The sequence below is a fragment of the Hemiscyllium ocellatum genome, chromosome 13 (assembly GCF_020745735.1).
Source record: "Hemiscyllium ocellatum isolate sHemOce1 chromosome 13, sHemOce1.pat.X.cur, whole genome shotgun sequence".
Lineage (NCBI taxonomy): Eukaryota > Metazoa > Chordata > Chondrichthyes > Orectolobiformes > Hemiscylliidae > Hemiscyllium > Hemiscyllium ocellatum.
Window position 1 is genome coordinate 96,381,842 of NC_083413.1, and position 11,600 is coordinate 96,393,441.

Genomic DNA, 11,600 nt, shown 5'->3' on the forward strand with positions numbered 1-11,600 from the left:
CTGTACAGCCAAAACATGACCTCATAACTCCTATAATCAATACTCTGACCAATGAAGAAAAGAATACCAAATGCCTTCTTCACTATCCTATTTACCTACGACTCCACTTTCAAGGAGTTAGGAACCTCCACTCCAAGGTCTCTTTGTTCAACAACACTCCCTAGGACGTTACCAATAAGTGTATAATTCCTGCTAAGATTTGCTTTCCCAAAATGCAACACCTCGCATTTATCTGAATTAAACTCCATCTGCCACTTTACAGCCCATTGGCCCATCTGGTCCAGATCCTGTTGTAATCTGAGGAAACCCTCTTCGCTGTCCACTACACCTCCTATTTTGGTGTCATCTGCAAACTTACTAACTGGATCTCGTATGCTCGCATCCAAATCATTTTTGTAAATGTCAAAAAATAGTTGGCCCAGCATCGATCCTTGTGGTATTCACTGGTCACAGACCTCCAGTCTGAAAAACAACCCACCACCACCACCCTCTGTCTTCTGCCTTTGAGCCAGTTCTCTATCCAAATGGCTACTTCTCCCTGTATTCCATGAAATATAACCTTGCTAATCAGTCTACCACGGCGAACCTTGTCGAATGTCTCACTGAAGTCCATATAGATCACATCTACTGTTCTACTCTCATCAATCTTCTTTGTTACGTCTTCAAAAAACTCAATCAAGTCTGAGCGGGATGATTTCCCACGCATAAAGCCATGTTAACTATACCGCATCAGTCCTTGTCTTTCCAAATACATGTACATCCTGTCCCTCAGGATTCCCTTCAACAACTTTTGCCCACCTCAGAGGTCTGGATCATACACAACTCTCCCAGGCAGTCCATTCCAAATCCTAACAACACTCTCAATAAAGAAAATTTTCCTTATCTCACTCCTGGCTCTTTTGCTGATAATCTTGAAATTAGAACTCATTGATGCTGTAATGCCAACTAACGGAAACGGAGTAGTCCTGTTTTACATCTTTTCATACTTTTGAGCACCGCAATAAGTTCACATATTTGCCTGGTCTGCTCCAGGAAGAATAAGCCTTGCAAGAACTGTAACAAGCACTACTTCGGAAAAACAGGCAGAACACTAGCCATCTGGATACATGAACAAATACTAGCCAGAAAAACAGAAATAACCCACTATCACTAGTATCCTTCCATACAGATGAGAAAGTACACCATTTCGAGTGCATCTGCACATCCATCTAGGACAAACCAAACAGATACACGCACGAAAATTCCGAGAAGCATAGCATTCCAACCTGAAGGTCGACGTGAATAGGACATCAGGCACGGCCAGTTTAATAACCATGCCGAGAGAAGGAATCAAGTCAGTCCAAAATGTGATTTGGGAGTTGGAAAAAAATTTCGAGGTGAGGCACAGGTTTTTTCAGAGATTCATCAATAAGAATGGAGAGTGTGGTGGATGTAAGGGAGTGAGGTGTGTGAGATCAGGGAGATAGTGCACAAGAAAATGTTAAAGTGTAAAAAGGTTGTGGGGGGTGAATTCTGTGAGAAACAACTGGCCACAAAAAAACACAGAAAAACCTGCTGTTTGTCAAAGTGAATACCTGGGAAATAATTTATTATGCTTCAGAGTAATAACATTCTTATTGATGAGGGTCTGTATTATATTGGAGGAAAAGCTGTGTTCAAGTTATGGCTGTGACGATAACAATGGTGGCAAACAGCCAGAATAATATCAGTGCTGCTGTTGGACAGTGCTTGCACAGAACATGTGAATTACCCTGGATGTTCCCAGAGATGGTTGGGCTGTCTTTGGTTGAGTAAGTGCTGATGCTGCATGATATGATGCTGGTTTGTAATGTAGCCACTTACTGAGTACAGTCAAAGGAACAAAGCAGCAACTGCCATTGCTTATTGTTTCAGAATATAGAACATAGAAAAATACAGCGCAGTACATGCCCTTCGGCCCTCGATATTGCGCCGACCGAAGCCGGCCTAACCTACACTAGCCCAATAATCTCCATATGCTTATCCAATGCCCGCTTAAATGACCATAAAGAGGGAGAGTCCACCACTGATACTAGCAGGGCATTCCATGAACTCACAACCCGCTGAGTAAAGAATCTACCCCTAACATCTGTCCTATACCTTCCACCCCTTAATTTAAAGCTGTGTCCCCTAGTAACAGCTGATTCCATACACAGAAAAAGGTTCTCACTCTCAACCCTATCTAAACCCCTAATCATCTTGTACACCTCTATCAAATCTCCCCTAAACCTTCTTTTCTCCAATGAGAACACCCCCAAGTGCCTCAGCCTTTCCTCATACGATCTTCCTACCATGCCAGGCAACATCCTGGTAAACCTCCTCTGCACCCGTTCCAATGCCTCCACATCCTTCCTATAGTATGGCGACCAAAACTGCACACAATACTCCAGATAAGACCGCACCAGAGTCTTATACAACTGCAACATGACCTCAGGACTCCAGTACTCAATTCCTCTACCAATAAAGCCCAGTACGCCATATGCCATCTTCACAGCACTATTTACCTGGGTGGCAACTTTCAGAGATCTGTGTACATGGACACCAAAATCCCTCTGCTAATCCACACTACCAAGTAGCCTACCATTAGCCCAGTAATCCATCTTCTTGTTACTCCTACCAAAGTGAATGACTTCGCACTTAGCTACATTGAACTCCATTTGCCACCTTGCTGCCCAGCTCTGCAACTTATCTATATCCCGCTGTAACCTGCCACATACTTCTTCACTGTCCACCACTCCACCGACTTTCGTATCATCCGCAAACTTGCTCACCCAGCCTTCAAGCCCCTCCTACAAGTCATTTATAAAAATGACAAACAGCAATGGTCCCAAAACAGATCCTTGTGGAACACCGCTGGTAACTGCACTCCAACATGAAACTTTACCATCAACTACTACCCCTTGTCTCCTTCCAGCCAGCCTATTCCTAATCCAAACCTCTAATGCACCCTCAATGCCATACCTACGTAATTTTTGCAGTAGCCTACCATGGTGTACCTTATCAAACGGCTTGCTAAAAAATCCATATACACCACATCTACTGCTTTACCCTCATCCACTTCCTTGGTCACCTTCTCAAAGAACTCAATAAGGTTTGTGAGGCACGACCTGCCCTTCACAAAACTATGCTGACTATCCTTGATCACATTATTCCTATCCAGATGTTCATCAATCCTATCCCTTACAATTCTGTCTAAGACTTTGCCCACAACAGAAGTGATACTCACTGGCCTATAGTTACTAGGGCTGTCCCTACTCCTCTTCTTGAACAAGGGGACCACATTCGCTATTCTCCAGTCTTCTGGCACTATTCCTGTAGACAACGACGACATAAAAATCAAGGCAAATGGCTCCACTATCTCCTCCCTAGATTCCCAGAGGATCCTAGGATAAATGCAATCAGGCGCAGGGCACTTATCTATTTTCACCCTTTCCAGTATTCCCAGAACCTCTTCCCTACATACCTCAAAGCCATCCATTCTTATCACTTGTGACTCAATATTCACATCAGCAACAATGTCCTGTTCCTGAGTGAATACTGACGAAAAGTATTGATTTAGTGTCTCTCCAATCTCCTCCGCCTCCACGCACAACTTCCCACTACTATCGTTGACTGGACCGATACCTACCCTAGTCATCCTTTTATTCCCGACATACCTATAGAAAGCCTTTGGGTTTTCCCTAATCCTACCAACGAAGGACTTTTCATGTCCCCTTCTCGCTGCTCTTAGCTCTCTCTTTAGATCCTTCCTGGCTACCTTGTAACTCTCAATCGCCCTAACTGAACCTTCACGCCTCATCTTTACATAGGCCGCCCTCTTCCCTTTTACAAGTGATTCCAATTCCTTATTAAACCACGGCTCCCTCACAAGACCCTTTCTCCCTGCCTGACTGGTACATATACCAGAGCGTTCATGGCTGCCACTGCAAAGAATCCTGCAATGAGAAACAGGCCTATCACGTCTGTGCCAGCAAGTACATATCCAAAGGCTTTTTAAACGTTTGTGTGGTTTCCTGCCTCAACCACCCTCCTAGAAAACGCATTCCAGATTCATACTCCCCTCTCAGTTTGAAAGACATTCCACAAATCCTCTCTCAATCCCCCGCCTTTTGCTGTGAAAGTGTATCCCTTTGTTTTTGATTCTTTGACTAAGAAAAAAAAATTGCTGTCTGTTCATCCTCTCCATACCCCTTATGCTCTTGTACACCTGTGCCAGGATCCCTCCTCAACCTTCCCTGCTGCAAAGAAAGAACGAGCAAATTTAGCCCTCCTCTTTCATACACACTTTTGAGTACTCACTTGTCTTGTTACTTCTGACTTGCATCTTCCTTATTTATCGGTGTTAAATTTCATCAGGCCATTGATCTGGCTATCTGAATAATCTGTTTCTATCCTCCTATAGCCTAACACCTTCCTCCTGACTGTGATCCACCCAGGTCATCTTTTTGTCATCCATAACATTGGTCATCATTCCACTGCTCCCCACCTTCCACATTCTCACAATCGTCATTTCTGAATATCACAAACAAACCGTGATTTCCTTTCTGTTCTCCAAATGTTATTAAGAGGATGACTTGACAATTCCAATCTCTTGCTTTACCTATTTTGGTGAATTTGTGAGTGATGTATTTAACACATTTTAGGAGGGAGCCACAAATAGCATTTTCGACACAGAGTTGAATTCACCTTTTACACTTTGTCCCTCTGCATGTTTTATTTAGAAGCATTGTAAATAATTTACGAAAAACTAGGGTTTGGCACCTTGCAGTAGAACGTTAGTATTTTCTGTGGAACTGTTCTTTGTAACATTCCCTGCAATTGCTAGAGCTGAAGAATTTTTTAATCTGCAGGATGGACATGTACTCATTCATTGTTCGTTTAAATCACCGAGTGTGATGAGCATAAATATTCAAATAAATTCTATGTTATGGGCAAACTGCAGAAGATCAAATCATATTCTCATATCCACCACGAATTGGAAGCAAATATATCCTGCAAATAAAATCAAAAATGTTGAAACACCACCATAAGGGACAAAGAAAAATGTCGTCTGCACTTGATGGAGATATTGAAATATATAGTACATGTCCAACCTGAACAAGAATCAATGATAGAAGAGAAAGTACAAGTAATCCTTTCTACATTTTGAATGGAAACCAGATCCCGATTTTCTTGTACAGTGATGTTTTCTCATCCAATCTCACTTCCTCAAAAACAAGCTTTTCCCTGTCACTAAAACTTCATCTGCCATTCTTCCTCCTCCGTCCCACTCTTTTCTTTCACTCCTACTTCCCTTGCATTACCCCTTCTGCTGCTACATACTCTTCCACTGATGATCTCCCTTCACACACTTCTTCTGCCACTCCCACTATAAGTTATACCAATTCCCCAGTTAGGCCCACTTTCTCTGGCCATCCCTTCCCCTTTTTGCTTTCCACCTGGGATAATGGGAGACGCTGACATCTGTGCTGCTATTTGTCATCAGTCAGTGATGAGTTTGAGATGATCAATGTCCCATAGGAACAGACAATAGTGCGTTTCTGTAACTGTCTGATGCACGGTGAACAGGCTGGTTTTGGCCCTCATGGTACAAAGTGGAGTGTCTTTCTGTCTCTCTGTCACAACATTGAACCAAACAGCCACATCACGAATAGGACAAACCTCTCCTCAGGATCAGAAATCCATTTATCAGTTTTCCATTAAAAATTGTGAGTAGAGTGAGCACATTGTTCAAATAGGCTCTGTACTTTGCTTTGTTCTTTATTCATTTCACTGATTTTCCAATGTCAGTTGAGGTGAGGTCAGAGCAACTTGCGTTGCATCAAAGTAGTATTTGACTCGTGACATCAGGGATCCTGAGTAAATTGTGGTCAATGGGAATCGCAGGAAATTCTGCACTGGTAATTTCCTCACTGAACAAAGACACTTTCCCCAGAGCTTTTTGGAATGAGAAAAAAACTCTGCCCTTGCTAGTGCATTCATAAACCATGGATGAATTTGTCCTGTTAATAACATCAAGATATGTTATGTTTTCAGATTGGTCTAAAGTCTACAAAAAGTCACTCCAGTGAAATCAGGACGTTACAATAAGATTATCTTCCCAATTATTTTCAATCAGTTACTTTCTGAGGACTGATCGTGCGACATCAGTACCACTGAGATTAACATTTTCTCTGTCCAGCAGCATCGCATCGCATTTTCCCAAGGCTTTACCACTCCACAGTTCTAATTTATTCACCAGCTTATTCATTATACTAACCAGATGTACTGGGCACACAATTTGCAACAACGTGGAGATGCCCTTGACCCTCTGGAAACTTCCTCCACTCCCATACCCTGCCCTCTGACTCCATGCACTACCCCAACTCCACCTCCTGTTGTTTATTCACCATCCCTCCTGAATTTCCACTCTCTGATGCTGAATGTTCTGAATTAGCAAATATCTGAACTTTACCTCTCTGTGCCCCCACTTTAAAGAATTTTAGGCATGACATTAAGTTGAGCTCTTCCACTGTTTTCGCCTCAGTGCACATTTCTTTGGGCAAGATTCCTCTCCCTGTCCCATATACCCCGTTACCCATCTGCAACACTCTCCCTCCACCTGGACCCCTCGCTCTGGCCTTTACCTGAACTAAATCGGTTAATTGAGAAATCTCCACATGACATTGGTTGTCTTAATTTCTCTGCACTCCCCTCGCCAAATGCAACCTGTCACTGTCCGAACGCCCTGCACTCCATGTGTTTAGATGCAATCCTGACTGTGTTACCCAGCCTGTCCCAATAAGTCTGGGGGATTGATTTCGATTTTGAAGAGGTTGAATGCCCACTCTCAGATACCTCCTCTGATCTCCCCCTGCAATATGACCCTACCACAGCACATCATGCCATTGTATTAACTATGATGACTGACCATATTTCATCTGGAGATTCCTGCCCCACTCACCTCTCCCCAATAAACGCCCCCATTTTGATGTTCCTGTGATAGCAGTGCTCGCTTCTATCTCTCCCCCCAAAAAAAATTCACAAAAAGAACTACCTGGGCAGACCCATTGCTTCAGCCTGCTCCTGCCACACAGAGGAAGTGCATGGATCCACATGTATGCCTGTTTCTTCTTGGGGTACGTCGACCTATTCCTATTCCTTGTTCCAGTTCTATTTCAGCACCCATCCACAACTCTTTGTCCGATACATTGATGATATCATCGCTGCTGCGTCTCTATCTTGTCCAGAATTGGAAAAGTTCGCCGATTTTGCTTGGAATTTGAACCCCTCCATCACTTCCATCTTGTCTATCTCTGACTCCTTCCTTCCTTTCCTCACCATCTCTGCTTCCATTTCTGGGGATAGACAAGCCACTGATGTCGCGTATTAACCCATCAACTCCCACAGCTCCCCGTAGTATACGTCCTCAAACCAGGTTTCCTGCATAGACTCAATTCCATTCCCCCAATTCCTCCGTCTCCACCGCATTGCTTCTGATTACACTAAATTCAACAATGAGGCCTTTGAAATGTCCACCTTGTTCCTCAATCAAGGGATTCCCCATCGTTGTAGTCAACAGGGTCCTCAACCAAGTCTGATACATCCCCTGCACTTCAAACCTTTCCCTCCCCTTCCCTCCAGCAACGGAGTTTCCCTTGTCCTTACCTACTATCCCAGCACCATTCACGTGCAGAGGATCATCAGCCCGCATTTCCCCCACCTCCAGTGAGATGTTCCTACCTGCATTTATACACCTCTCCCCCATTGTCCACCTTCTAGCGGGATCATTCCCTCCAGGAAGCACTAGTCTACTATTTATTCATTCTCAACACAGGTCCACTTCACTTCCCCTGCCAGAGGTGTCACATTTTCCCATTTACCTCCCTCCTCATCAGTATCCAAGGGCCAAACTATGCCCTCCAGGTGAAGCAGCACCTTACCAACATTTCCCAGATTCCGGTCTACTACATGCGCTGCTCACAATGTGGTCTCCTCTACATCGGGAAAATGAAGAGTAGACTGGGTGACCGCTTCACAGAACATCCAAGTTGTATCGCTGCAAATAACTCTGAGCTTTCAATTGCCTGACAGTTTAAAAGCCCATCCTGTTCCTTGGCCAATATCTCTGTGTCAGGCTTGCTGCAGTGTTCCAGTAATGTTCAGCGCAAGCTGGAAGAACACCTCATTTTCCGTGTGCGGACCCTGCAGCCCTTTAGACTCATAATCAAGTTCAATACTTTTTTGGCCTGAGTTCCCCTATGTCCTAGCCCCCTACTCATACACCAGGCTGAGTTGTCACATAGCCTTCCATTACTCACACCCTACTTTTAGCGACTAACAGTCTCCATTAAGAGCTATCCAGTCTCTTCTACATATAAACCAACGTTTTCCGTGTTACCATCAGTTCCAAGGAAGGGCCACTGGACCTGAAACGTTAACTTTGATTTCTTTACAAAGATACTGCCAGACCTGCTGAGCATTTGCAGCAACTCCTGTTTTGCCTCAGCGTTTTCATCGCAAGTTCTCGCAATGCAACACGTCATCGATATTTAGAGCCCTGTCAAAAATAGGAACATTGTAATTTCTCATTTAATGTCCGTAACAAATTATTTGATATTCAACTGAGATAACAGCTTTGCTGCTATCATTCAGATCAGACACTTTGTCACCGTTCAGAAAGAAGAAAGAAATCGAAAGAGCTGGAGCGAAACTCAGTAGATCTGGCAACATCTGAGCAGAGATGCAAAAAATTAACCTTTGATTCCAACATGACTTTTCAGAACAGTGTCACATCATATGACACATGTTAATTCTGTTGCTATCTGCAGATACTTCTTCATCTTTTTCGTTTCTCCAGCATTTTCTATTTGTTTTTATATATTTCATGTTTCTTGACAGGTCTACATGTTGACCTTGGTAATATTTGGACAAAGTGGCACTTTCTTGTTTCTATTGCAGTTGGTTTATCTGTGACACCTGAATTACAGCCAAAATCTGTTTCTTCTTTAAGATAGAAAGTACAAAAACATTCTGAACATCTTGTAAATTTCTGGAAATCTCTGGTAATGTATTTTGTTTAAAAATGCATTTTAGAGGCAGCTGAACTTCATGAAATAAGAGGAATAATTTTTGATGATGGAACACTCTGTGTCCTTCATTGAACTAGCTTGTCTCCCCAATCTCCAAAAGCTTCCAATGCATAACATAGAATTATTACAGTAAAGGTGATGAAAACTCAGCCCATTGTCTCTTCCAGTTTGGAATGAGCGATATTTCTACTATTATGGTCCTGTATTGTCCCCGTAGCCCTGCACATTTTGTTATTAGCATCTGCTTTTAATTGTAAGCATCCTGCCAGAGATGAACAAAATGATCAATCTCAAACAAAAACAGACTTTGGAGGGAAAGCTCAGCAGGTCTGGCTGTATCTGTGAAGAGACATCCAAGTTAATGCTTCAGGTGCGGTGACCCTACTCAATCTGTATTCCCAATGATTAAATGGTGTGTATATAAAATATAGTTCACTTTATCACATTTGAAATGATCCTGTTCAGTTCATATTGTCATTCAACATTGCATGTCCCAATCATTGGCTCGTTCCTTTTTGTGAACTATATTCAATCCTATCTGACGTTCAGAGTGATGATGGCTGGGGAATATCATTGTACTTCCCATGCAGTCTCCACAGCTACTGCCCCATTCCGCCCTAATTCCTAGCTAAACCTGACTCATTAATCCATAAGTCTTAATTAATCAGTCCACTTTTGTTTTTGGACTGTTTTACAGCAAGTAAAACTGCATTAAGATATTTGTCAATTTATATAAATTAAGTACTGAACCATGTTATTAATGGAAGGTCCAACGTTTCTTTATTAGAGCAATATTCAGAGAAGTCTACACTTCCTGTCTATGTTCAGGGCAACTGTTCCCAGTGACAGTGTGTTGGCTGTTTGGTTCCCGTGGAGGAGAGATCAGCACAGTAACAACATCCTGGTTGTGTTTCTCTTTTAGTGGAGGGGCGGAAATTCGGGGTGAGATGGTTACAGCGTTGCAAACGTACAACAGAGCAGAGTCATGTAGCCTGCAATAAGAAAACATCCATCATTCTCCCTCACAGCTGACTTCACGAGAGCAATTGGTGATGGGAGATGTGACCATCACCCATGGTGAAAGCTAGAACTGTTTGCTCAGTGACTGTGATTGATGTCAGTCTCCATGCAATGCAACTGTGTCCCTGGAGAGTTTTGCTCTCCTATTGGTGACAGTGCGCTATCCCAGTGTAGGAGTAGATGCATCAGCTTCAACAGTAACAGAGATCAGCAGCAGCACAGACATGGAGAGGACAGATCTGAATCTGAGAATAATGGACTGGATAATTACAACAATGGAGAGGAGGTTTTCCTTGGGTCTTTTCAACATTTCCCTCTATTGGGAATTTCTACCATATTGAATTTTAGCGGTGCTGAATATAATTTTGGGCAGAGTGGAGGGTTTGTTACTAACCTATTTTCGCTATTGTTGGCGTTCTCTACCTCTGTCCATTCATTAATCCCATAAACAAATTTGAACTTCATTGCAATTTCTGTTATCTATATTTGTCAAAGAAAGAAACTATTACCTTCAATTCAAATTGCTGTCTCCATTCATCTGAATTGCAGATCACTTACAAACATCTGAGAACAAAACTGTGAACAACCTCGAAATCCCCTTTTGCCCTGAACTGATTTATGTCTCATGTTCTCTCTGTCACGAACCCTGTCCACTACCAGGTCACAATATCCCCAGTCTCCATCTCTGTGTCAGTGCTGTGGCTGAATAAACCATTATCTGCACGTTGGTAAAATTCAGACTTTATGTTTCAAACTCTTTTCTGGCCAGTTTTCCAGTTACAACTTTCAGTCACAAAATTGTTCTTGTCTCGAACGTTATTTCATGATTAGGACAATGTATCCGAGTAGGAATGTCGCTGGATATAATTCAGGAGCAAAGCTTATTAAACAAAAGACATTGTTTCAAGCGACTTTGAAGATTAAACCAAATAAAAGAAGATGCTGAAGATCTGAAATTGCGTAATAAATGCAAAGAACAGAAAGTGCTGGAGGGCTTTCCTGAACTGAAAATAGTTGGAAAATAGTGTGAATAATGCTGGTGATAGAGAAGTCTGCTTTGAAGAGGAGGAGGAATGAGTTAAATTGATAGAGAAAAAGACAGTTAGAAGAAAAAGAGCAAACAAAGCGATTGATAATCAGTTAGGATGGAAATAAAATGTGAGATGCACCTTATTTATTTTTAACTTTTCCCATCTTACTGAATATCATGTCCATGCCAGTACATGTATACCCCACTTTTCAAAAATTCGCTTCTTGCCACTTCAGTTTCCAAAAAACTTCCATTACGTCCTGTTTTCACTAACCAAAAGAAATCCGAAGAGGATTTTCACTTTTACCAAGAAAGATGATTGTTTTCCCACATAAATTAATGCTACTTCACTTTACGCCATATCAGCTTATGAAAGGTTTTGTAGGAACACTCTACTTTCAGATACCGAGGGAAACCTGTATATATCTAAGATCACGTTTAAAGCGATTTGATCCCCCTCT